Raw genomic sequence first — 22,933 nt, 5'->3', positions numbered from 1 at the left:
TTAATAAATGCCTTTCGATCAATTGAGTGATCTGTTCAATGAAAGGGCTGCACTGGATGACCTTCAAGATCTCTTCCAGGTCTGGGTGTCTGATCTTAAATCCCCATTGAAATGGGGGCAAGTTAAGGAGACAGACTCCAAACTCTCATGTTCTCCAGGTATGGCCGAAGGCGAGTCCCCCACTCTCTCTGGGCCACTGATCTCGGCAGGGTCTGTCTTTCTCTTCAGGCTTCTAGGGCCCGATCTCCTCCCAGCTGTGACCCAGATTTCCCCCCAAACACTCCTCTCTTGGGCATCCCTCATTGTCTCACACTGCAGTGTCACTGACATCACCCAGAGGGAATGTGGGGGGAAGCACTCACCGCCTTCAGATCTGAGTTCGAAATCTAGTCTGACTTCGGGCCTCAGCTTCCTCATTTGTAAAATGGGCGAGAAGATCTCTACAGCCCCAAGGGTCCCCCCGCAGTCCCTCCTAAGGCCAAAGCACCCCTCCCCCTCATCCCCCTCCCCACCCCCATGTTCGCCCTGGGAAATTGTTCCCTACTTGTCCCGGCCCTATGTCAGATGCACATGGCTGTTTGCACACCGTCTCCCCATAAAATGTGAGGGGGTTGCCCTTTGTGTCCCCAGTGCTCCACACAGGGCCAGGGGTGTAATGTGTGTTTAATAAATGATTGTCCGTTGACTCGTTCTGAGGGCCCTCCTCAGAATTCTTCTCACCTCGACAAGAGAAGTAGCGAGGCGAAGTCTGTGCCAGGCCTCTTAGCGATCTCCAAATCTCTCCTCCTTTTCAGCAACACCCACCCAGATCCCTACGAGGGATCCCCAAGCTGCCCCAAACCCTCCTTAAAGGGAAACATTTTCCTGGCAAATGCTTCACCCCTTCACACCATGGAAAACCTGAGGAATTGGCTTGGGGGAGAGGGATGACAGGTAACAGAATATTCCAGAGACGGCTATGCTGGACCTAAGAGGATGAAATGTTTGCAGGGGCCTGTGATGGGACAGCAGAGCTAGCTTTAGGTAGGGCAACCACCCCTGTATTCCACACTACACCAAGTAGGTGGCCTCACCTTCTCCCTACAGCTACAGCCAGACTTCAATTCCAGGCAAAGGGAACAAAACAGACAGCTTTATGTGGTCAGATGGCGGGGGGGGGGGGGGGGGGGGGGGGGGGCTCAGGTTGAATTCAATACCCTTTTGAAAGGCATCCATTTTAGAATTATTAAATGTCACGGCTAGAAGATGGAATGATTTGTCCAAGGTTACCCTAAGACTTCAGGAAATGACATTAGAACATAGAATGTCAACTGCAAAGATGTCAGGACACAGAACATAGACAACCAAGCCTAGAAAAGATCTTAGAATTGAAAATCTAGAATGTTCAAGCTAGGAGGGACCTTAGAACATAGAATAAAGAATGTCAAAGCTGGAGTCAACCTAGAACATCGAATATCAGAGCTGTCAGTGACTTCAGAAATGAGAACATAATATATTAGAGCTGAAAGGGACATTAGAAAACTAAGGGACAGGTGTCCTCACTCTCCCACAGCACAGTCCATCAATATTTGAAGATAACTATTGGGTCTTCTCCACAGTCAACATTCCCACTTCTTTCCACCCATCCTTGTATATGTGACTTGGTTTCCATTTCCTTTACTTGCATGCTCAAGGTTATACCATGATCCAGTGGCAAACCTTGGACTTGATCTCACATCCCTCCAACCTTCCAGGTCTTTACTCTACACTGATTACTCTCAAGTACACAAAGTATACTCCCCCTCCCCAAGTATTGCAACACTGAGTCCCTCCTGAGCCTGCTGAAATGCCTTGAAAAGGGCACTTTTGTAGTAGCTCTCAGGGCTTCATTGGCTCCCCACTGCCAACTTCATCAAATCCAAACTCTTTTTTAATCATTCAAAACCCTATACATTCTACTTCCTTCCACCTCCCCTTGTCTCTACCTTCCGGGGCTCCCCAACACTGAGCCTCAACTCTAACCAAGCCAGTCACTCTACTATTTCCAACACACTGGACCCACTCCCACTTCTGTCCCTTTGCTCAGGCCATCTCCTCAACTTCTCAATGGCTTCTCCAAAGCCCAGTCCTTTGAGGGTTAGCTCAAGTCCCACTGCCCTCCAGAAAGCCTTCCACAAACATGACGGCCCAGAGGGATGTCTCCCACATCTGAACACCTAAAATATGTGCAATTCAAACCACATGCTCTGACTTTAGGATCCATCCCATTTACCCTTTTCCTATATACACTTTCTCATATATTTTCTAAATTCTTTTGGGGGGGGGGAGGGGAGTGGGGCAATGAGGGTTAAGTGACTTGTCCAAGGTCACATAGATAATAAGTGTCAAACATTCAAGGGCGAATTTGAACTCAGGTCCGCCTGAATCCAGGGCCAGTGCTCTATCCACTGCACCACCTAGCTGCCCCCTCCTAAATTCTTTCATGTGTGTGATTCAGGTTTTCCCAACAAAACAAGAGGCTCTCATTCACATTTCTATAGGACCTAAAGGTAGGGTTTGCCCATCCTTAAAACAACCCTGAGGCAAGGCAGCATTGTTTCCATGTTAAAGATAGGGAAAAGGGGGCTAAATTCATTAAGTATTTACTACATGCCAGGTACTACACTAGGCTCTGGGGATAAAAAGGTAAAAAAAAAAAAAAAAGCATTTATTTCCCTCAAAAAGCTTACATTCTACTTGGGAGAAACAACTCAAGCACACAAATAGATTAATTTTATGTATATTTTGTTTATATGCATACATATGCTATGTTTTTATTATATATTTATCTATATATAAATATTGTATATTATATTTGTCTATATACAATATATCTAGATATTTATCTGCACATATTAATATTATATATAATATCTAGGTATATATAATGTTCATATTTACATACACATGTGTATATACATATGTGTATGCACATATAAAATTTCTATGCATACGCAATGCATGTGTATGTATATGTATCTGTGCATGTTTAGTTTACATGTATACCTGCACGCACACATATGTGTTTGTGTGTATACATATTATGCCTGTGCATTTATATGCATACAAACATGTGCAAGTATACATATGCATGTGTATACATGTGTACATGTGTGTTTGTGTATATGTGTGGATATATCTATAGACTAGCTAGAAATTTAGATGCACAGGTATATAGATATAGACAATAGCGACAGATCTGGCATAGCGGATAGACAGTTGACCTTGAAGCTCATGACCTGCCTTTGACATATACTTGCTGTGTGATTCTGGGTAAGTGACTTACCCTCTCAGGTCTCTCGATCCCAATCTCTTCCTCTCCTTTTTCCTTTCTTCTTATCTTTCCCTTGCCTTTTCCTTCTTCTTCCTCCTTCCTTCCTCTAAGTTGCAGAGAAGGTGCCAACCTACATGGGCAGGAGTTTCCTCACATGGGACTTTCCATACCAAGGACATGCCAGGTCCAATCTCTCTTCCTAATAGAATGTCATTTGAAAGCTACAGGAATCCCTGGGGAGGGGGCCAGTTCACAAAGGCCTCAGGGGCTCATGAGATGGACCTTGAAGGAAGAGAGGTGAAATACCTCGTTCCAGGTCTACAAAGAGTGAAGAACAGAGCTAGTATTCTAATCAAGGTCCTGATTTCATTTCTTGTTCCCTTTCTCCTGCCCCACACCCATTTCTTCTTGAGCTCTTTGGCCAGATTTTCTGATGATGAATAAATAACTAGAATCAGCATCTTTCCCCTCCAGGCCCAGCTGGTCTGATAGGGTGCTGGATGGAGCCTCTCCTGATCAATAATGGAAGAGTTATCATTACCTGGAATAATCAATTGCTAATTGCCAAATGCCAAGCAATTTATCTAAGGAGAATTATGTGTGGCCAGCTGGTGATCCTGTGGGGCTGAGGGCCCTCCCCAAGCCCTCAACAGACGGGAAGGGCGGCTGACGTGCGGTGAGGCACCACCTAAATAAAAAGCCACTCATAATCATGGGAGCTTTTCAAGGAGATGGCCTTAGCATGTTCCACAATCCCCCAGGCGCCCACTACCCAGCCTGGGAAGGCAGCTACAATCACGCAGCAGCAGAAGAAGTCTCCACTCAGGGCTCCAGAAGATTCACCTCAGTGATGAAAAATATGAGCGATGTTATCCCTGGGGGTGTGAGATGGATGCAGACTAGAAGCCTGCTGAGGCTGAAGTAAGTCTTCTTCATGAGATGCCATGACCAAACACAGACATTTCTAGTCCTGGCCAATCTCCTGGCCATGAATCTGTCTGAACTTGGCCAGAATAAGTCCACTACCCCTGGCCTTATTCCTGCTCCCTCTACCACCCAGCCTTTGCTGACACACTTCCACTCTTCCCTCCTATTCTGACCACTACCAGCTCCTCCCTCACCTCATATCCCACCTTAGCCTTACTACCTAACTCCATGCTCCTCCTTTTCTACCTTAGCTCCTCCTTCCTTACTCCATTACCTTCCTATTCCATTCATCCCTTCTCCCCATCGCATCTTCATCCAGCTCAATCCATCCCACACCAGTCCACCCCCATTCCCTTCTATCTCTCTCCCCCTTTCCCTATCTACACCCAAACTTGATGAGTTAACTGGACCAATGAACCAGGTGGCCTGCAGCTCCTGCCCTTCCCTCCCCTGATTCCACCTCAGCTTTGGGCAAGCCAGTCCTCTCCTTTGAGGCTCAGGCTCCTCATTCAAAAATATTTAAATACTTTTAGGGATATTTCAGTGTGAGGGCCATCTACAAAGAAACAGATCTCAGCAGGCCTTCCCAATGCGTGAATGGACTGTCACTGAATCTCTTGAATTGAGCTAGTCTGGTCCTGGAACAATAGACACATCACCAGCCTTAGGCATAAACTTTGTCTCTGATTCTCTGTCTGTCTCTGTTCTCTGTCTCTGTAGCTCTGTCTCTGTGTCTCTGACTGTCTTTGTGTATCTGTCTCTGCTTCTGTTCTCTGTCTCTATCTCTACCTCTGCCTCTGTTTCTCTGTCTCTGTCTGTCTCTCTCTCTCCAACCACCCTCTGTCCTCTAGTCTTTGAGAACCCAGGATCACAACTACACCACAATATCACAATAAGACATGAAAGGGGACAAGAGTCTGGAGGCCGGAGAATTATAAAATCACAGACTCCTTGAGCTGGGGAGGAGCTGTGTCTCCCAGAAGGTAAATGGCTAAAACAATAAGTGACTTCTTGAAAGCATCTCTAGGTAGACTTCATAGGCCTGGTTGTTTGTTGCATCCAGAGTTTGATCCCCCGGGGTGGTCAAATTCTTGCTTACCATCACCCTTGAGAAGCTCTTCCCTATGACAGCTGGCAGGGGGACAGTAAAAAGCTCAGGGAATTACAGAAGGAGGACAGGAGTTTAAATTCCAGTCCTGCAATTCAGTAGGTAAGTGACCTTACTCACCTCAGGTGCATCACTTAACTTGTCAGAACCTATCTCCTCATATGTAAAATTGGGATACCAATATTTGTGCCATATACCTCACAGGGTTATGAGGAAAACACTTTTTAAAATCTAAAGTGCCCCAGAGGGGCAGCTAGGTGGTGCAGTGGATAGAGCACCGGCCCTGGAGTCAGGAGGATCCGAGTTCAAATCTGGCCTCAGACACTTGACACTTACTAGCTGTGTGACCCTGGGCAAGTCACTTAACCCCAATTGCCTCACCAAAAGATAGATAGAGAGATAGAGAGAAAGATAGAGAGATAGATAAAGTGCCCCAGAAATAGGAATCATTATATTTGAACCAAAGCCAAATCTTTTTCTCTCCAATAGACTAAATTCCCTGAGAGTGATGGCCTTGTCTCTTGCATTCTGTATAGGGCTACCTGAAATCAGAGCATATATATTCCTGTATCAACCCTGTGCCTCCCCAAGATCAAGGATCATGGATCAATTCTACTCTCTCTCCCCCAAGTACGCACAGTGGACACACAGACTAAAGGCAGGACTCCTGGACAGACCAACTGTGTGGACCAGAGAAAATGAGGATTATAGCAAACGTCTTCCCTATTCTTTCTCAGTGGGATGGTGGGAGGCTTGGGCTCACTGGTTGACAAAGACCTTGGATGTCATAATTTCTCCTTCCATCTACTTCCTCTTCCTTTCTCTCTCCCTCCTCCCCTTCCCTTTCTTCTTTGCTCTCTTCTCCCTTCCCTCTTCTCTTTTCTTCCTCTTCCCCTGCCTTCCTCCTTCCCTCCTCCCCTTCCCCACCAAGGCTGGAGGAGACTTGCCAAAGTTTTCTTGCTCATGCATGAAGCTGGATGCTCACTGTCTCATATCCCTCCTCTTTGACATTCCCACATGCCCCTAGCCAGGAACTGAGAATTTCTCACAGTGACAGCTTTTCCCCTGCCAAGTGGGATTAGAATGCCATGCTGTAGGAGGTGATCCTGGGTCCCCAAGCACATTTCAGATGGCAAGTTCTTTTTTCTTCTCATTCTGCACGTGAAGGGGAAAACACAGGGTATGGTGGAAAGATTATCGATTAGAATAAGATTCCAGAGGCTTGCTGTCATTTTGGTTCCCTGGACAATTGCTTTGTGGTCTTGGTGAAGCAATTTTATCTCTCTGTGTCTTAGGTTTTTACCTGTAAAATGGGTTTAAGGATGCCTACTGTTCCTATCTTACTAGGTTGCTAGAAGTACTAAATGAGATGTTGGGTGCAATACAACGCAACAAAGTATAGAACAAATTAACATGTCAGTAGTAGTGGAAGGATTAGGGAGCTGGTCTCAGGTTGTGGCAGCAAGACTTGGAAAAAATAGAGAAGAAAGCTCAGGCAATCTCGGCTCCCAAGCTCTACTCACTAGGCTTCACTGCCATTCTGCCCTAGAGCCATGCACTGGATGAATGCCAGGCTCACTGCCAAATGGTTCCCCTGATCCATGCCTGCTCACTGCTGCTTTTCAAAGACATTGTATTTACATGCTGTTTTGAAATCTTTTTCCCTTAAAAAAATAAAATGAGAAATAAATCCACCACAGGCATCTCCTGCCTATACTGAGAATTCTTCCCCATTGGGTCATGATATTATGATTCAACCAACCAAGAAAGGACCTGTCCCCTTTCCCCCAGTACCAACACTGGTAGTCTGGATACAGGAGCCTGATCCCCCCAAGACTGGGCTTCACATCTCCCCAAACAGATTAGGAATGCTTCAAAGGCAAGGACTGGGTTTCCTTATTACAGAATCACAAAGGTGAAAGGAACCTCAAAGACCATTTAGACCAACACATACCTGATCAAGCATGCCCTCCACTATACCCTCAAAGGGTGGTCACACAGCTTGGATCAAATGATAGAGAACACTTCCCGAGGTCACTATTCAGCACTGGACAGCTCCAAGGTTTTCTCTTTGCCTCTGCAATTTCCACCTGCGTTCTCCAGAACAAGTCTAGGCAGACATGGAGTTCCCTCTGGGCAGTGACTGTCTTCCCCCATCAGAGGAGAGACTCCCTAAAAATAATCTCTTTCTCTTCATCAGATCGAGCATTTTCTGGATTCCCTTCCCTGGAAAAACTAATACTGGTCTAACCCCAAAGTCCTTAACCTTTTTTGTATCATGGATCTCCTTTGGAAGTCTAGTGAAGTCTCTGGTTCCCTTCTCAAAATAAGATTTTAAATTCATAAAATATGATAAATGAGAATACAAAGAAAGTCATTGTGCAATATTTATTTTTTTTAATGTTTATTGGTGTTGTTTTTAGGTTCACAGATCCCTCATTAAGAATCTCTGGCCCAAGGTGCAGCTAGGTGTAGCAGTGAATGGAGCACCGGCCCTGGAGTCAGGAGGACCTGAGTTCAAATCCGGCCTCAGACACTTGACACTTACTAGCTGTGTGACCCTGGGCAAGTCATTTAACCCCCATTGCCTCACTAAAAAAAAAAAAGAATCTCTGGTCCAGAAGAATGAAAGAAATTAAACAAGCTCTGCCCCAGCTCCATTAGAGAATACTGAATGGTGGCCAAATCATTAAGAGCTATAAATGACCTGAGATTCTGGGTTCAGACAACCTCAAGTGATGTGGGGTGTTGTTGTTGTTGTTGTCATCATCATCATCATTAGGAACTAACAATGTACTCTAGTAAATACAGCTAGAGAAGGCAGCAAATAAAGTGCTGAAACTGGAATAGGGAAGTCATTGTTCAATTTTGTCTCACTCTTCGTGACCCCATTTGGGGTTTTCTTTGTACAGATACTGGATGGCTTTGCCATCTCCTTCTCCAGCTCATTTTATAGATGAAGAAAATGAAGCAAACAGGGTTAAGTGACTTGCCCAGGGTCACACAGGTAGTAAGTGTCTGAGGTCATTTTTGAACTCAGGTCTTCCTGACTCCAAGCTATCCACGGTGCCATGTAGGAAAACCTGAATTCAGACCATATCTCAGATGCTTACTCCCTATGAGACACTAGGCAAGTCAATTAACCTTTAGAATAATGGTAATAATAGCAACTACTTCTCATGGTTGTTGTGAAGATCAAATGAGATATCATGTGGAAAGTGATGTGCAAACCTTAAAAAGCACTATAGGAAGACTAGCTATTATTATATGGACACTAGATTTGGAATTAGAAAACATGGATTCACATTCAAGATCTTCTTCTTCCCAGTTGTGTGACCTTGGGTAAATCACTTCCCCTCTGTGCCTTCACTTTCTCACCTGAAGAGTGGCTTAGATGGCCTTTAAGGGCCCTTCTAGCTCCACCTCCTAGGATGCTAGCAATCAATGAACAAGAATCGATTAAACTCCTACTCCATGTGAGGCACTATCTTGAGGCTACAAAGACAAGTTCCTGCCCTCAAGGAGGGCATTCTACTAGGGGAGACAAATATAGAAGTAAATAAAAAGAAAATTTGGGCAGCTAGGTGGCACAGTGGCCCTGGATTTGGAAGGACCTGTGTTCAAATCCAACCTTAGACACTTGACACTTACTAGCTGTGTGACCCTGGACAATTCACTTAATCGTCATTGTCCTGCCCACCCCACCCCCCAATAAATAAATAAATAAATAAATATAAAGAAAATCTACACATAGTAAAATTGAGGGACAGGACTATTGGGAGATCAGGAAAAGCTTTATGGAGAGGGGGACCCCTGAGCAGAATTTTATTTTTTTTTAATTCTTCAGTATTTTATTACTTTCAAGTTACATATAAGGATAGTTTTCAACATTCATTTTCATAGGATTTTCGGTTCCAAATTTTTCTCCCATCCTCCCTTTCGTCCCTCCTTCCCAGGACAGAAAGCAATCTTATATAGGTTATATATGGGCAATCACATTAAACATATTTCTGAATTAGTCAGAAGCATCAAAGCACAAGGAAAATACCTCAAAAAAGAATTTTTAAAAACAGCCCCGGGCAGCTAGGTGGCGCAGTGGATAGAGCACCGGCCCTGGAGTCAGGAGTACCTGAGTTCAAATCCGGCCTCAGACACTTGACACTTACTAGCTGTGTGACCCTGGGCAGGTCACTTAACCCCAATTGCCTCACTTAAAAAAAAAACAGCCCCAAAGTAGAAACAGTATGGTTCAATCTGCATTCCTAGACCACAGTTATTTTTTTTCTGGATATTGAGAACATTTTCTATTATGAAGTTCTTTGAAATTGTTTTGGATCTTGCATTGCTAAAAAGATCCAAGTCTGTCACCATTGTTCATCGCACAATGCTGCTGTTACTGTATACAATGTTCTCCTAGTTCTGCTCCTCTCAGTCAGCATCAGTTCATGTAAGTTCTTCCAGGTCTTTCTGAACTCCCTCTGCTATCATTACTTTTCACATTGATTTTTTAAAATGTTGTGTTCTAAATTTTCTTCTTCCTGCCCTCCTCATCCCTCCCTATGAAATCCAGCAATTCAATATAAGTCATAAATGTGCAGTTATATAAAACATTAGTCAGGTTGTGAAAGAAAATAAACAAAATACCTTTAGAAAGAGGAACTAACAAATAAAATTCTACTTCAATCTGTATTCATATAACATCAGTTCTATCTCTGTTGACGGTTTGCATATTTCATATGCCAGAGCAGAATTTTGAAAGAGATTCTAAGAGGTGGAGACAAAGTGGGAATGTCTTCCAGGCATGAAGGAGAACCAGTTCAAAGGCATGGGGATGGAAGATACCATGACCTGGATCTCAACTCCTGACTTCTGCCTACAACTTCTTTCAACATTGGAATTATAGCCATACTCTCTCACTTCCATCTCATCCATGGAGGGAGTAATCTACTCTACCATTCCCAGTGAGATCTACTTCATGTGGATGTGACACAGTGTGGTGTGGTGTGATGGAAGGGGGCTCTCATCCCAGAATCAGCTGTCCAAATATCAGCTCTAATATTTATTAGCTGTGAGACCTCGGGCAAGTTTTATAGCCTGAACCTCAGTAAAATGGGGCTAATAATCTTGTGTTCCCCACCACACAGGGTTGTTTTGAGGAATGTACCTTTTAAACCATTAAAGGGCTATAGACATCAGAGCTGTGATCTTCCTGTGGCCAATGGTACCTTAGTGGGCAGCAGTGCCAGCAGGGATGGGGCCAGAACTAAAAGAATGCCTAAACCAGGCTGATCTGGAGCTATTTGGATCTGCTCCAAAGGCACTCACCTCGTGTCCAGGGCTGGAGCTGGGACAGCCTGTGGGGATACGGAGCTTGGATCCCAATCACTGCCTTGACCACCTTGGCCAATTGGAGCCTAGTCACCAGGGTTCCCTTGTGCTGCTGGGGGCAAGGAAGGGCATCAGGTGGAAAAGGGATGCTTCCCTGGACTGGAGGCTTGGCCAAACTAGAAATCAGTCTCCAAAAGGCAAATAGGGGACTTGAGCACCAGATGCTGCCTCTTCTACAGCGGACTAGGAAATTAGGCACCAGCACTGTCCCGCCTTCTGCACCCTCCTTCCCCCATTGCAGCCATATGGTCCCCATATGTTCTGTGAGAGTTGAGAGGATGCCCATGACTTCCCAAAGATGTCCTCTGTTCAGCCCACAGATCTCCTGTCCACCTTCCTAGATATCACCTCTCTTCCAGCCAGGAGGCTATGCGACTAGAAGTGAGGACAAGTGCCTTTAAGTGCTAATTCTGTCCCTGGCTAGGTATGTATGCATGCATGCATGCATGCATGTATGTATGTATGTGTGTGATTATTGTATATGTGTGTTCATGTGTATGAGTATTGTATATATGTGTACACATGTGTATGAGTATTGTATATGTATGCATATGTGTGTATGTATATGTGTGTCTGTATGAATATGTGTGTCTGTATGAGTATGTGTGTCTGTATATGTGTGTGTATAAAACATAGAGCGAGTCCCTCTCCCCTCCCTCACCCAGCTGCCATTTCCTCTTCCCTAAAATGAGGAAGCTGCCCTTGAGCATCTCTAAGGTCCCTCACAGCTCTTACAGACTGTGTTCTTTATCCTAATATTCTATATTTATAAGGTCTCTTGCAGTTCTTACACTGTGTTCCATGTTCTAATATTATATTACCTATAAGGTCCCTTGAGTCTGTGGCATCCTATTTCTTCACCTGAATATTCTATACCTTTAAGGTCCCTTGAAGCTTTGGCATTCTAGGTCCCATGTTCTAAGGTCCCTTTCAGTTCTGATAGTTTATGCTCTATCTTCTAAGGATCCTTGTGGCTTTAACATACTGTGTTCTAAGTTCCCTTAAAGCTCTAAGAATGTTCTAATGTTTTCTGTTCTAAGGTGTTTCCTGGTTCCTAGATTCTGTATTCTGATATTCTATACGCAGCTTAAATCCTCTGTATTTGTAGTTCTGTCTCTCAATTTCTTCCTCTTTAAAATGAGGGGACTAGACTAGTTGGTGTCTACAGTGGCTTTCAGTCTTAAGCCCATAACCCAAATAACCTTCTGCATGAATGTAACAGGAGGGGAGGGGATTGTGAGGAGAGTATTCAGGGACTTAGGGGCATTGCTACCCTCCCCTTCACCTAACTGATGCTAGATACCAGAGACTACTGGCCCTCCCTATTTGGGGACCTGGTCCTTCAGAAATTCTAAACACCATTTATGATTCCTAGCAACCCACTTTGTAGATGCTCTCCTCTGGTCTAATCGTCCTGCTGCCTGTTCCTCATTCACGACATTCCCCTTCCCACCATTGCACTTTGTATACATGCTCCCCTCTGTCTGGAGTGCTCTCTTCCTTCACTTCTGCTGCTCATAATCCCTTCCTTCAAAGCACATGGCCTCTTACATGATGCCTTTCCATGCGTGATCCTCCAAGATGTTAGCACTTCCCCCTCCACTTGAAATAATTTTATAGAACTCTGTGTGTGTATACAAACATACACACATACATATACATATATGTGATATACACCCCCCCATATATACGTGATGTCCCAAAAGACTTAGTGCAGACTTTTATACTTTAATCTCTTGTATACATGTTGTATCTCCCCAGGAGAGTGTAAACTACTTGAGGACAAATGGGAATTGTTTCCTTTTTTTCCTTTGCATCCCCTATGTTTAGCATGGTACTTGCCTATAGTAGGTGCTTAATAATGATGTTTAATTGAATAGAATCGTTGTGTGTACCTCCCTTTATCTATATAGGTCTATTTTAGCCTATCTATGGAAAAGGGGTTTTCATTTGCTCTCAGGCATCCCCATTAAAGCAAAGATAATGCCAGATTCTCTATTGCAAGGTTCCCACAGGAAGCTGATAACAATAATGCTTATCATCATTATTATTATTGCTGTTGTTCTTATTAATAGTAACTTAGGATTTACACCTTGCCCACTTCCTAAAAGAATCTAGCAAAGGTAGATTTCCAAAACTGAACATCATATAAAAGAAGGCAATTAATTTTTTTCAACATGCAAAAAACAGCTAAATAGAACAGAGAAATAGATGTCACCAGGCACCAGAGATGAGTTAGATACCACACTGAGGTACTGCATTTGGCTCCAAGTTTCCTGGCAGCTAGAAATGGTAACATCAATTATAATTTTATATTTTATTTACAATTATAACTTGTATGGTGCTTTATACTTTCTAACCACTTTCAATCAATCCATCCACAATCACATATTAAATATCTACTATGTGCCAGGGATTGTGCTGAGCACTGAGGATAAAAAAAAATATGGATATTCCATTTGCATATCCATTGTCCTCACTTGTTCCCCAAAATGTCTCCTGTGAAGTGGGAATCTGGAGTGTTTTGAGACCCATTAGTCATATGAGTACACTAATACCCAGAGAGGGAAAGTGATGTCCATTAAATAGTAGTCAGGACCAGAACCCAGGTCTCTGGGTTTCTAGTCTAGTGCTCAGAATATTGATCAATTTCTTGACATTTTAATTGACTTTCCTACACTCCTATTGGAGGTTTAAGAGAACAGTTTCAGCCTAATGTACTGGGGCTACCTTAGTCCAAGACCTCATACTCAGGGGAAGAGAAAGGTCTCTATAGGAACCAGATAAGCAACTAGAAGCTGAGTCTGAGGGAATGAAGACCTTTGCTGACTTAGCTCCTCTGCTGCCCAGCCAGTGTGAAATCCTATGAGCCACTTACCTCTGTGCCCACCCCCCCAAAAAAGTCTACAATCCTGGCCCCTGGGGAACTGCCCACAATACAGAACACCTTCTCTACAGAGAAGAAAAGGAAAGAGAGAGCCTTCCCCCAAGGTTCATCATGAGCATGTTGACTCATTAGAGTATAAACTCCTGAAGGACAGGGATTGTCTTTTTTTTTAGTTCTATCCTCAGCTCTTAGCAAAGTGCCTGGCACATAGTAGGCACTTCATAAATGTTTACTGAATCAAATGGAATTAAATCCAAGAAGGCTGCCTTTCGCCTTCTCTCTTATTCTTACATTCCAATAACCTCATGTGACATAGGGCAATTCATTTCACCCTTCTGGGGCCTCAGCTTTCTTCTCTTAAAAATAAGGAAACTGGATGAAATTATCTCTAACTGTCAACACCAGGATCCAAGTGCCCCCACCCCCAGGCTCAGGAATTCACGTCCAGCATTTTTTTCTATACACTATGATGTCTCTTAAAGGAATATGTCATATTAGCCATAGGCCAAAATGAGATTTAAGTGATTCATTTTGTCCCCAGGGCCTGAAGCATCTCCTTTATGTACAAGATTTATTTTCCTCTTCATAAGGTTCCCTCTACATTAAATTCCCCTCTTTTTCTCTCTCCCTCAAAAAACCCCAAAACCCCCCAACCCTACTCTCATGAAAATCTGTGGCAAACTCATTCACACTCAAATGATTTAAGTGCTGAATAAGGATAAGCTTGCACTCTCTCTCTCTCTCTCTCTCTCTCTCTCTCTCTCTCTCTCTCTCTCTCTCTCTCGTTTGTGTGTGTCCCGCTGTCTCTCTGTCTGTCTCACATACGCGCTCGCACACACACACACACACACACACACACACACACACACACACACACACACTGTATAATGTCATACCAGCAGCTGATCCCTCTGCCTCTCAAAAGGATGACCCCAAGAGGTTCTCCCAGTCACACACTTAACCCTTTCTCCCATCCGGAGAGATTGAACCCAATGTTCCCTCAAAGGGGGAGAAGGTATGGCCTTTTGGGGAGCCCCTTTGCTCTCCCTCTGTATTTACCATCATTCTACCTCCAAGAAAATATGGGAGAGCAGAGGGAGAATGCATCTTTTCAATTTCTGTCTCCATCTTTCCCAGCAGACAGGAGTAAAGGATTGGGCACATCTGGATGGGATTTCTGTGAGCTCTGGGGACAGAAGCAGGGGGCGAACGACAACAGTAGGCAATCTTCTCCCTTACAGGGCTCCAGGCTGCTTTTGAGCTCAGATTAGAGAGAGCCCTAATCTGGCTGTTGCCTGATAAACCTGTTGGGGCTGCCTGGGTAGTTTTTGGCCAGAATTGAGCCAATCCTCTTTGGCCCCAGGGACAGGGGAAGGTGGGCCTGAATAGGATGCCAGCAAAGTGATAGAGGGCCACAGATGCTAATGCTGTTCCCAGAGCTTGAGGACAGAATATCAGTCCAGCTTCCCCTTTCTCCACAACTCCTTGGCTGTGGGTGAAATGTCCTCCAACCTCCCCTGAGCAGACTCTCAGAACTCAGGGCTCCATCATTCAAAATGGTAACTGATCGGTGCTTAGTCAGCAGAAGACAAGGGCACAGAGATTGCCACCTGAGGAACTTTCCCAGCACAAGCATGAATCAGGAAATAGTGGAAGGGAGACCAGACAAAGAAAGAGAGATAGACAGATCAAGGACCCAAAAGAAAGTAAAATGGAAACAGTGACAAAGAAGAGAAAAATTATGACAGCTAGAGTCAGAGATGGAGAAAGACACAAGGAAAGAAATGGAGACAGAGAAAAAAGGAAGTAGAGACAAAGAAAGACAGAAAAATTATGACAGAGACAAAGGAAGACAATGAGAGACTTCAAAAAATGATGGCAGAGACTAAATGAGACAGAGATACAGAGATGGGGGACAGATGATGACAGGAACAGAGACACAGAGAAATAAGATAACATACATTAAAAATTAAACTCAGCTAACATTTACTAAGCCTCTACTCTGTCCCATGCACTATATTAGTCATGTGTGATACAGAGACAGAGAAAAGTGGAGATAGAGACAGATACAGGCAGAGGAAGGGAAAGAAATTTCCCGTATCCAATCCATCACCAGAAGAAGATGAACCAAATGTTGGCACACCAGGTAAAACCCAGAAGAATCAGGCTGCACCTGAGCCTTTCCTGTATCCACCAAACAGCTTCAAGCATACTCCAAGCCCTGAATGGCAACACCAGTAGGTATGCATGGGTGCAGCTCTGACCCTAGGTCAATCCCTTATTCATCATCTCTTGCTAATCTGGTTGCAGAAGCCTCCTGATTGGTCTTCATGCTTGAAGCCTCTCCAACCCATCCTGCCAAACTGAGGCTCCTAAAATACAAGTCTGGTCAGGTTACTTCCTTGCTCAAGAAGGCTCAATGGTTCCCTATAGCTTCTAGGCTAAAATACAAATCCCTCTGTCTGGGCTTAAGGCCCTTCAAATCTGGCTCTAGGTTTATCATATGTTACCTCCCTTCACACACTCTAGGTTTCAAATTGCTCTCACTCTTCATTCCATCTCCCATCCATCCCATTTTGTCTTTGCCTAGCTTGGTCCCTATTCTTGGAATAAACTGCCTCCACACTTCCACTTCCCAAGATCCTTAGCTTTCTTCAAGACTCAGCTCAAATACTGCCTTCCACATGAGGATTTTTCTGATTCCCCCAACTGTTAGCGACTTTACCCTTGGCCGTGACTTTTTAGTTACTTTGTTTTTGGTGAGGCAATTGGGGTTACGTGACTTGCCCAGGGTCACACAGCTAGTAAGTGGCAAGTTTCTGAGGCCGGATTTGAACTCACGTCCTCCTGAATCCAGGGCAGGTGCTCTATCCACTGCATCACCTAACTGCCCCTTAGTTACTTATTTAAAACAAAACAAAACAAAACTCTCTCCACAGTACATGTTGAGGGTCAAGTCAGCTGCACTGACATCAAGTATAGGTTTATAGGATAGAATACTGGATTTAGAAGGGGGCAGAACTGGGTGCACATCCTGGCTCTGCTTCTTGCTCACCAAAGCTGGTCATTTCTACCACCATAGTTTCCCTCACCTTCTTTCCATCTACCCAAGCACCATCCTGGTTCAAATCCTCAGCACCTCTCCTCTAGGCCTCCTTAACTGGCTGGCTGCTGCCAAAGTGGTTACTCTCAAATAGAGGTCTGACCATATCCCTTCCCTTCTCAAATTACTGTGGCTCACTATTACTTCCAGGATCAAATATAAACATTTCTGTTTGCTATTTAAATTCCTCCTGGTCTGAATTCAACCTACCTGTCCACCCTTTATACATATTACTCTCAAAACTCTGCCCCAACTGACCTTGTTGTTACTCACATACATTCCTCCACCTCCCACTTCTGTTCATATGCCTAGAATGCACTTCTTCCTCTTGTCCATCTCCTAGAAGATTTTAGGGTTCTTCCTTTAAGACCCAGCTCAATGTTACCTTCTATAGAAAGTCTTTCCTGATGATAGCAGCTCCTTGGGCTTTCCCCACAAAAATGACCTTTAGCTACTTCACATATATCTTTACATGTACCAATTGCTTCCACCAGATCAATTATAAGGTCCTTAAAAGGAGGAATTATTTCAACTTTATCTTTTTATCCAGAGTGCCCAGCACAGTACCTGGAACATAGTGAATGCTTTTGATTGATTGATCGATCAATTGCTTAATCTTGATCTCCCTGCCATCTCCTCAAACGCAGGCTCCACTCACGAGTGGTCTAAGTGCCCAATTCCTATCTGAATACTAGCCATCCTTCAAGACCCTGCTCAAGTCTTCCCCTCTTCCAAGAAGCCCTCCCCTCTACTCACCCCCATGGTGATCTCTCCCCTCTCTATTTAATTTGGCAAAATTTATTAAATGCGTACTGCTTCCAAAGCACTGCACTAAGTCATGGGGGAGGCACAAAGCTTAGACAGGCTCATCATAAACTCTACCCTCGTGCCTTCATGAGGCTTACAAGGGAAGTAAGATACAAATATAGGTACTATACCATGTAAGTTACTATGTTACATGCGGATAACTCCAACATATTAGGTACATTAGAGAAGTGTCAAAATAGTGTTATGGGAGATCCAAGGAGAAACTTGTTACCAGCTGGGCAGGCACCAGTTGGCTTTCTGGAGGAGGGGACCTTTTAGTCATGGGTCTCCCAGGGAAGGAGGCAGGCAATGGCTTTGCCCTAAAGGTTGTGGGATCAATAGAGTGGAAGATGGAAAAATGAGTAACAGCTGAGCCTTCCTGAAAGCAGTTTTGTAGATTGTCACCTACACCAGCAATGTCAAACTCAGATAGAAATGGGGGGCCATTAAACCACACATAAGGATCCCTACAGGAGCATGCTGACTTAGGAAACCATATTTTAACATTATTTATGTTTTATTGTGTAACTAGGTGGTGCGATAGTGGATAGAGCACTGGGCTTGGAATCAGGAAGACTCACCTTCCTGAGTTCAAATCCAGCCTCAGACACTCACTAGTTCTGTGACCCTGAGCAAGTCACTTAACCCCACTTGCTTTGGTTTCTCCATCTGTCAAATAAGCTGGAGAAAGAAATGGCAAATCACTCCAGTAGCTTTGTCAAGAAAGCCCCAAATGGGGTCACAGAGAGTAGGATGTGACAAAAAATGACTGAACAACAACATGTTTTATTGTATTGTTATTTATTTTATTCCACATTTCCCAATTGCATTGCTTCTGGCTACAGTCAGGAGTTGGCCATATTTGACACCTCTGTCCTACACAACCTCTTTCAGATATAGTAGCCACCCACCCCCATACTCTCTCCCCTCTCACACTGAAAAAGCTTTTTTTTTTTTTTTTTTTTTTTTTTTTTTTTTTGCTGGGCAATGAGGGTTAAGTGACTTGCCCAGGGTCACACAGCTGGTAAGTGTCAAGTGTCTGAATCCGGATTTGAACTCAGGTCCTCCTGAATTCAGGGCTAGTGCTTTAGCCACTGTACCACCTAACTGCCCCTGAACAAGCTTTTAATCTTACCCCTTCTGATCCAAGCATTGGCCTCTCAGGGCAGTCCTAGTCTAATCCCCATTGCAAGAATTGCTGAAAAGTTTCATAGAAGAAAATCATACCACTAATTACCACCACCCAACACACCCAACAGATGGGGGGAAATTTTATACACATGCACACATTATATGTGTGTGTGTGTATGTGTGTGGAGAGAGAGAGATACACAGAGAGATACAGATATATAGAGATACAGGTAAGGGTGCACAACCAAAAGTTTGTAGACCACTGTTTTAATTCTTTACTCATAGAGCCACCAGACTTGCTCAGACCCTCATCCCCTCTCCTCTGGACTCTCCTAATAGCCTCCCCATTGGCTTCCTTGCTGCAAGTTTCGCCCCTCTGCAGTCCAGTCTCCATGCAGCTGCCAAATCAATGTTACTAAAACGCAAGTTGGACCACATCAGCCTCTTGTTCAAAAAGCTCCAGCCTAAAATGAAAACTTTTTTTTCTTGTCATTTGGAAAACTTCCTCATGTAGCTCCAGCATATATACCTCACTAGGCTGGCGACCTCTCCACATCCCTTCCCTCACATATTCTGGGCTCTAGCAAAACTGACTTCCTTTCTGTGCCGCCTTCTACACAAAGATAATAAGAACAATAACAATAACAGTGAGTATCATGTATACGATGCTTTAAAGTTTGCAAAGCAATTTATAAATGTTTTCTCGTTTTTGTCCTCAATAGTAATCCTCAGAGGTAGATCTGTTATTATCCTCATTTTACAGTTGAGGAAACTGAGGCAAACAGAGGTGAAATGATTTGCCCAGGGCCACACAGCTAGCAAGCATCTGAACTCAAGTCTTCCTGAACCAGGTCCAGTGCTCTATACCCTGCAGTAATGATTGGCATCCCTAGTTGCTAGTGTCCTCCCAAGTTACTTTGTCTGTGCACATGTGTATTATATATAAATGTGTTATTTTCTCCACGAGAATAGAAGGTGTTTGAGAGCAGGAAGGTGTTTCCCGTTTGTTTCTGTATCCCCAGGGGTCTAATACATGGCAAGCACTTAATAGATGCTTGTTAAATAAATGAAAGTCAATAAGGAGGGTGCAGGAGGGCATCACAGACACTGGCAAAAGAGTGGATAAGAGAGTGAAGGCAGGGGCACGTGGCACATTTGGTCAGATTGTGGGGATCCCTGGGAAGAGGAGTCTCATGAGATGGGGCTGATAAAGGAAGGCAGCACTGTTGTGGAAGGCTGTGGATGCCATCTTTGGCCACTAGGTGGCACAGTAGAGTACTGGCCCTGAAATTGGGAGGACCTGAGTTCAACTCTCCCCTCAGAGGCGTACTAGCTGTGTGATCCTGAGTAAGTCACTTAACCCCAATTATCTCAAACATCTGGGGCCCTCTCCAGTCCAGTCACTGGATCCAGATGGCTCTGGAGGAGAGAATGAAGCTGGTGACATTGCATAGCCCTTCCTAACTTAAATCCAATTCAGAGCAAATCATGCCATCATCCCAATGTCATGGTCCTCTTCAAGACTGAAGGACAGGGGCAACTAGGTGGCACAGTGGATAGAGCACCGGCCCTGGTGTCAGGAGTACCTGAGTTCACATCTGGCCTCAGACACTTGATACTTACTAGCTGTGTGATCCTGGGCAAGTCACCTTAACCCCAATTGCCTCACAAAAAAAAAAAAAAGACTGAAGGAACAACAACAATGAATGGTATCTAACCTGCAACCCATATTTCATGAACCCCTCCTTAGCCCATAGCATGCACTGCCTTGGGTCTGAGTTCTCTTTTGGCATATGTGAGTACTGTTGCTCCAACCAGACTGGAGGCTCTCTGGGAACAGTCCTCTCTTCCCGAAAACACCTGGCAGGGAGCTAGGCAGAGGGCAAAAATTATGGCTCCAGAAATACTGCTTGAGCAAGTGAAAGAGAACGTACCTCTCCCTTCCTGGGTTTCCCATGGGCAGGGCATCTGGTCCTGGCCAATGAGAAGCCGGGATTACTTCTCTGCCCTCCAGCCTACCTTGGCTTGAAGCCACTGGCAGGATGAATTGGCCTGGTCTCTCCTGAGGCCTTGGTTGACAGACTCAGGAAACCTGGACTGGTCACCCTTTCCACAGAATGCTGTTTTGTAGTCTTACTGAAGACCCTTACACACACACACACAGCGATTTAGGCTCATTCCCAAATAGGATGGACTATAGGATGTTTCCATCTTTCCTTCTCTTCCCCTGTTTCCAAAGAACAGAAGATCTGAGTTCAAAATATGGCTTTATCACTTACTAGCTGTGTTAGTTCAGGTAAGTTCTCATTTGCAAAATGATGGAGCTGAACTAGTCAAAAGCCAGCTTACAAGCATTTATCAAGGGTTTACTAAGTGTCAGACACTGTGCTAAACAGTGGATACAAAGAAAGGCAAATGCCCAGGTTCCTGCCGTCAGGGAGCTCACATCCTAATAGACCACACGACCTCCAAGGTACACATTCTATGAACAACTCCTGTGACTGTTTGGAATCACACAGTAAAAGACCTTTCAAGAATGGCCTCAGGTGATGGTCCAGTCTGAAAGATCCTCCCTCAGTGAGGCTCACGCAAAGCCAGGTCCACACCAGGAGGGGGCAGTGGAGAGCTCGGAGGGTATAAGGGTCTGGTCTCCTCAAGCACTGAGGCTGTCACACGGTGGAGGACATAGGAGACTTTCCACCTCAAAGCAGCCGATCCAGACACGGGGAAGGATGTCGGCAGCACCTGGTGCTCAACCAACCGAGATATGAAGAAGAAGAAGAAGCCGAAGGGAAAGACATCTGGAGTCTTGGGTTCAAAATCTGCTTCCTAAACTAAATATCTGAGTGTTCTTGGGTAAGTCGCTTCCTTTCCCCAGCCTCACCTTCTCCTCTCCTCTCCTCTCCTCTCCTCTCCTCTCCTCTCCTCTCCTCTCCTCTCCTCTCCTCTCCTCTCCTCTCCTCTCCTCTCCTCTCCTCTCCTCTCCTCTCCTCTCCTCTCCTCTCCTCTCCTCTCCTCTCCTCTCTCTCTCTTCATTGTTATTGACCACTTTTGTTTCCAAATCTGTCCGTCCATTCCCCTCCCAGAGAGCCACTTTCCCCATCTTTGAAGCGGATGATCCATTCCTCATACTGCTTCCCTCGCCAAGAAGAGATGGTTTTGCAGAACCCTTAAGCTCGGAGTTCTTCCCAAGAATAATAATTTTTCAGGGGTGGGGTGGGAATGGGGGACAGGCAGGCCGCAGAGCCTCCCACCCGACTGCTACCCAGTCCCCTGAAATCTCGTACTGGCCCATTCCCTCCCGGACGTAGGACCATGCCCCTGAGCACTTGCCCAGTCCATCTACTCTGCAACTGAACCCCCTTCCAAGGAGGGGAAACGGGTGGGGGTCGGGGGTTCAATCCATTAAAACGCTTCCCAGTGGGGGAAGGTGGACAAAGTTGATCCAACTCCCAGGGTGCAAGCCCAAAAGCACGCGGTCGAAAGGAAGGCAGACTTTGGGAGACCAGCAGAGTACTGCCAAGGCTCTCCGAGGGGCCAAGCGCGGCCCCCGGTTCCTTTGGTGCTGTTCGCGCGAACTGCAGCCGCGGTAGCCAGTGCCCCCCTCCTGGCACACACGCGGGAGCGCGCGCGTGCACGAACACACACACACGCATACACACATCCACCCCACAGCAACACCCTTGGCTCCCAGCCCAATATACATCAGCCAAAGACCGAGACCTCCCCCCCTCCATCCCTCCATCCCTCCGTCGCCCGGTCCGCGAACCCCAGCAGCCGGCTCCCAACAAGCCCAACGAAGCCAAGCTTCCTCCACCGCCGCCGCCACCGCAGCAGCAGCAGCCCCCGCTTCCCCTCCCTCCCTCATGGCCCCGGCCTCGCCACCCCCCTACCCCCCCGGGAATCAGATCCGAGCTCCCGCAGACTCACCCGCTGGGCTCCGGCGAACCCGCGCCGCCACTCCGGGACCACATCCCCGGCCCGGCTCGAGGGTGTCCTAAGGGCGAGGGCTGGAGGCGAGCAGGGGCAGCAGCCGGCTGCAAGCGAGAGGCAGCGGCAGCGGCAGCGGCAGAGGCAGGCGAGCCGGCGGGAGAGAGGGAGGGACGGAGGGAGGGTGTGTGTGCGCGCCTGTGTGTGGCGCGCGCCTGTGTGGATGTGTGTGTGTGTGCGTGTGTGGATATGTGTGTGTGTGTGTGTGTGTGTGTGCGTGTGTGCGCGCGAATGTGTCTCCTCTCCGTATGTATTCCTTGTTGGTCTCCACGTTGCGATGCTAATGGAATAGCAAAGGCG

At 45.5% G+C, this 22,933-nt stretch overlaps 1 protein-coding gene across 4 annotated transcripts in view; it reads right to left on the bottom strand.

The window, feature by feature from the left end:
- Positions 1-22,701, bottom strand: part of LINGO1 (leucine rich repeat and Ig domain containing 1) — a 497,222-nt gene extending 474,521 nt beyond the window's left edge. For 3 of the 4 annotated variants that reach the window (XM_043985052.1, XM_043985049.1, XM_043985053.1), the window contains exon 1: positions 22,574-22,699. The gene's annotated coding sequence lies outside the window, so the exon portion shown is untranslated. Of the gene's footprint in view, positions 1-22,573 lie in introns of all 4 variants that reach the window. The other variant, XM_043985051.1, reaches the window with a different exon arrangement.
- Positions 22,702-22,933: the final 232 nt, after the last annotated feature.

The sequence above is a fragment of the Dromiciops gliroides genome, chromosome 2, assembly GCF_019393635.1.
Source record: "Dromiciops gliroides isolate mDroGli1 chromosome 2, mDroGli1.pri, whole genome shotgun sequence".
NCBI classification, from domain to species: domain Eukaryota; kingdom Metazoa; phylum Chordata; class Mammalia; order Microbiotheria; family Microbiotheriidae; genus Dromiciops; species Dromiciops gliroides.
The sequence above is the reverse complement of the archived record's forward strand: the minus strand, read 5'-3'. Positions and strand labels throughout refer to the sequence as shown.